Below are 5,090 nucleotides of genomic sequence, written 5' to 3' on the forward strand. Positions count from 1 at the left end.
CAAAACTCCGCAACCTTCCATGGGCTTGCGGATGAGGATCCCCATCTACATATTACTAACTTCTTAGAAATATGTGATACCTTTCGGATCAATGGAGCATCAAATGACGCCATCAGCCTTCGAATGTTTCCATTTTCACTAAAAGACCGAGCTAAGGCTTGGCTTAATACCCTCCCAGTTGGCTCGGTAAACACATGGGATGAACTAGCCCAAAAGTTTCTATATAAGTATTTCCCTCCTGCTAAAACGGCTAAATTAATGACTGAAATTTACACATATTCACAAGAGGACGGGGAATCCTTATATGAAACTTGGGAAAGGTTCAAGGAGCTACTAAGGAAGTGTCCTCATCATGGTCTTGCGGTATGGCAACAAGTATCCACTTTCTATAATGGGTTGTTGCCACACACAAGACAAACACTCGACTCTAGCTCCGGGGGACTTTTAGGTAATCGCCGCCCAAATGAAATTTATAATCAAATTGAGGAAATTGCTCAAACCAATTTTCAATGGCACATTCCCCGAGGCACGAAATCTATTGCCCCAGGCGCCCATAAGGTTGATGAGAGCACTTCCTTGCAAGCCCAAATCGAAGCCCTTTCTTCAAAAATCAAAAAGTTAGAAATGGCAAAAACGGCTTCGGTTATGGCTTGCGAGGGGTGTGGTGGGCCACATGAAAATTGGAGTTGTATGAAAGAAATAGATAATCAAACAGAATCGGTAAACTACATTGATAATAGACCTAGGCTGTCAGGTCCTCCATTGGGTACCTACAACCAAGGATGGCGTAATCACCCTAACCTTGGTTGGAGAGAACCCGGCAATAGTTGTAACCAACAAAATCTAAACCAACGAACAAACTTTCAACAACCAAGAAACGAGTCACAAAATTTCTCTCAACAAGGGGGACGAGAAAGGCTTGAAGATAACGTATCTTGCCTCATCTCCGACACCGAAAAGAAAAACTCGGATCGATTTCAACAACTTGAATCGAATTTTAGAAATCAACAAGCTAGTATTCAAAACATTGAAAAACAATTAAATCAACTAGCCCAAAATTTCTCTGAGAGACCACAAGGCGCATTACCAAGTAATACCGAAACCAACCCAAAGGCACAAGTACATCTCATCACATTGAGAAACTGTACCGTGGGTCCCGAGGAGGCTCCATTACCTCCAACAGAAAAAAGCCGATCTAGCCAAACCACAACTCCACCAACGCCCCAACAAGAGACGGCTCCTCCACCAAATCAAGAGCCCACCAAGAAACCTCCGGTTCCGTGTGACACCTGTGCTTATAGTCATTGTAAACAATTCAGTTATCAATAAAACAATGTTATTTGATCCCAATATTTGTTTGTTTATGTTTGACATTTTTCATGTTTTGGTTTTTGTTCAATTTCAAACTCTATATCGCTTTCTGGAGAGTTATACGCAAACTGGTGCGTAAACGTAATCAGTTTAACGCGACAAACACTCCGGAACATCAACATATGCTTAACATACCTTAAATAACCTTTACATAACTTAGAAATAAGTTTTGAAGGCTTTGGTATGGCAAAATCAAGTTTATTCGCTTATAGGGACTAAATTCGACAAACTGCGAAAGTACACCGATTCATACTGTAACAGACATTCCGAAACATGACCATAAGTTAAACATACCATAAATATCCTTTACATAGCTTAGAAATATGCTTTGAGGGGTTCGGTGTGCTAAAACAAACTTTTTGGTCATTCAGGGACTAAAAGCGTCAAAAAGTGCATAAGTTTGCATTTTCGCGCATATCTTACGTTCTGAATATATTCGGACATCCAAAAATTTAGGTAATCATTAAAATATTTTATTTTAGTGATTGGCTTGTCAAAACTTCATTCGTTTCGCAATTTGGATCGTTTTCGCGTCCGTTACGACTTCCGTCGTAATTAACCGAACAACGCATCCGTACAGCCAAACGAACTGACATCCGACATATTTTTGAGCATATTTTAAGTTCCCTATACTTTAACTTCATATTTGAGTCTTAAAATGAGGTTAACGGGGCTTAAACGTGTAAAAACGCATCAAAAATCAAGTTCGGAGACTCAGGGGCCTGTTCTGCCATCTTGTGAAACTTTCTGCCAGCAAACCAGGTCCTTACGGACCGTATGGGTATGCTTACGGTCCATAAGCCCTTTCCAGATTAGAAGACTTCATTTTCTAAAAACCCAGCTGTTCCCATGGTTTTGCACATAGTTTCTCCTATTCTATGGGCTGGTTTTGGGCTCCCATGGTTTTAGAATTCAGTGGGTGCAAGTGTATGGACTGGATTGAAGCTAGGTTTTCAAGAAACGATCTTAATGGTTGTACGAAAACTATAAATACCCCCACCATTTTCACCCCCAACTCACACTTGATTTTGAAATTTCTCTAAGTTGATGTGTTTATCACTTCATACCTGAGAATATTTGGAATCAAACCTCCATTCTTGGACCTTTTGTAAGTCCTATTTCGTTCTTTTACGCGTTTTTAGCGTGAAAGTCTAACTTTGTTTGACTTTCTGCATTGACCAGTTTATGGTCAACACGAAGTTCGTTTGAACTTCATAACGTGAGCGTAATCACGATGGTTATAGTCCCTTGTAACTATACCTACTGATTACCACGTTACTTAGGCATAGTGACGAGTCGTAGTTTCGGCCAAAATGCTTATTCTTTCGTATTTTGTAACCAAACTACTCTTGGGTATCAAGACCCTTTGTTTTGATACCAAACCTGTTTTCAAACTTCGTTAAACATGTTTTAACATGTTTAACTCGTCACTTTTAGATTTGTGCTTATGTAGGGTCGTAAGGTAAGCGATCTAATCAATCGCTTATACTTCCGAACCTGACCCGTTTGGTCGATCATTAGGATCCGACCAAACACATTAGGTGACCATGGTTGTATAGGGAATAACCTTCCGAGGTTATACTTTATGGTCACGTCGTTTAAGTAGTTGTATGATAGGTAGTTTATATGCCTTAGGAACATGACCAAAATGCCCTTTTTGCGCCAAAATTCATTTTAAGCATATGTAACGTAATTTTTGACATCTAAACTAATTAGGCAACAATATTAGACATGTTAAGGTATATTTTACTTGTCATAGGACTAGTTAGGCGGTCCGAAAGCGTTTCACGCGAACAACGCGTTAAAGTAGCGTAAGCTACCTATACGAGTCGTAATGGGTTATAAGCACTTAGGATAGGTTCCATTTTAGAATGTAGGCTTTGTTAAACCATATTACATGAGTTCGTATATTCATTTGGTTAACGAAACCACAATTTATCCAATCCTCCGATTTAGGTCCGTTTATTAACGTAGTTACCTATATTAGGTGCCGTTTGATTTCCGTGATCTCTAGCATTGCTTGGTTGTTATTCAAGGACTTCTAGGCAATCTCAAGTGAGTACATAGACCCCTCTTTTACTGTTTTTCAAATGTTTTGGGGTGAAACACATGTGCCTACTTGTTACTTTCGTGCTTTCCATGTTTTCATATCATATGCTTGTTATGTTCATTCGTACACTTATAGTACATGATTTCATTGTGTTTTTGCTATGTATGTCCTTTGTTGCATACTTAGTACATCGTTTTACATTACATTTTATGCTATGTATGTCCATTTAGTTCATACTTAGTACATTGTTTTAAATTACATTTCACGTTGTGTATGTCCATTCAGTGCATACTTAGTGCATTATTTTACATCACATCACATGCTATGTATGTTCAGTTGTTGCATACTTAGTACATTTGTTTCACATCACATGCTATGTATGTCCATTTGTTGCATACTTAGTACATTTGTTTTTCATCACATGCTTACATTTTGGTATGACATTTGGTTTGTTTAAATGGGACCAAAATACGTTCATTAACATTGGCCATGTCGTTCGTTAGTAGGTAGTTGTACCATAGGAATTGACAACTCCCGTTCCTGACATCCTAGGTATGTTTGGATGGAAGGAATGACCGAATTCGATACACATAACTCAGATAAACCTTTAATTTGTTTAAGGGTTTATCGACACAGTCTCAAAGCTTGAATGTATGCATTTTCACAATACCGCATAGATGTTTGTATCAGTATAGCATGCATTTCCACAAAACATAACTTTGATTTAAACTGAGTTTTACTTCAATACTTTGTTTTTGTGCATTTTACCTATGGTTTAGTTGATATATTTCACATGCCATACGTGATATTTTGGATACACATTACATGATTTACATTTGACACATGAACATTTTGACATTTATTACATGGTTTACATTTTGACATAAACATTTTGACAATTGGTTTAAACATAAACATTTTACATTGGTGGTTTGTTTGGGTAAGTGATTTAAGTAACGAGGCGTGTGTAATATGATACAAGCATGGTGGATACGCCGCCGGTACTTCCTATATATAAGTGCTTGTATGATATTACATATCGTAGCGTTATTTAAATCATTTCAATTTAGACATATAACATTTTACATATATAACATATTTTTCACAAGACATTGTTTTACAAAACAGTTTGTTTTATACAACTCATTTTACTTGGTTATTTTATTAACCATACACCTTTCTTTTATATAATCTGATTTCTTATCACATTTTCATATGATTTATAAAAGAAAACATTTAACAAGATTCATGACCAATTTTTATTAAACATTTCTTTAAACCTAAGTCATGAATCCTATTTTCATAAAACCTATGTATCTCACAAGCATTTTTATGCTGACGTACCTATTTTCACATGTGTTTTCAAGAGCTGGTGCATAGGTTTGAGCAGAATACACTAGGGTGGACTCGGGCCTTAGTGACATAAAATGAAGCTAGACTAGTTAAATAATGTTATGTACTCTTGCTTTCTTTTGTTTAAGACAATGTAACTCTCATGTTTGATAAATAAAACATAACTTTGAATGCCATGGTTGTGAAACAATAATTCTGTTACAACACTCCCCGACGTTTCCGCCACGATTTGATGTTTTACGTGGTCGGGGTGTGACAAAAGAGTTGGTATCAGAGCCAATGGTTATAGGGAATTAGGCTATTAGTATTGCTTTGA

The 5,090-nt window shown here is 37.2% G+C and overlaps 1 non-coding gene across 1 annotated transcript; it reads right to left on the minus strand.

Moving 5' to 3' along the window:
• Positions 1 to 252: 252 nt before the first annotated feature.
• LOC118481367 lies at positions 253 to 359 on the minus strand. The gene has a single exon (XR_004865574.1). It is a non-coding gene; the product is annotated as a small nucleolar RNA R71 (small nucleolar RNA).
• Between the last annotated feature and the right edge of the window lie 4,731 nt (positions 360 to 5,090).

Source organism: Helianthus annuus, chromosome 8 (genome assembly GCF_002127325.2).
Source record: "Helianthus annuus cultivar XRQ/B chromosome 8, HanXRQr2.0-SUNRISE, whole genome shotgun sequence".
Lineage (NCBI taxonomy): Eukaryota > Viridiplantae > Streptophyta > Magnoliopsida > Asterales > Asteraceae > Helianthus > Helianthus annuus.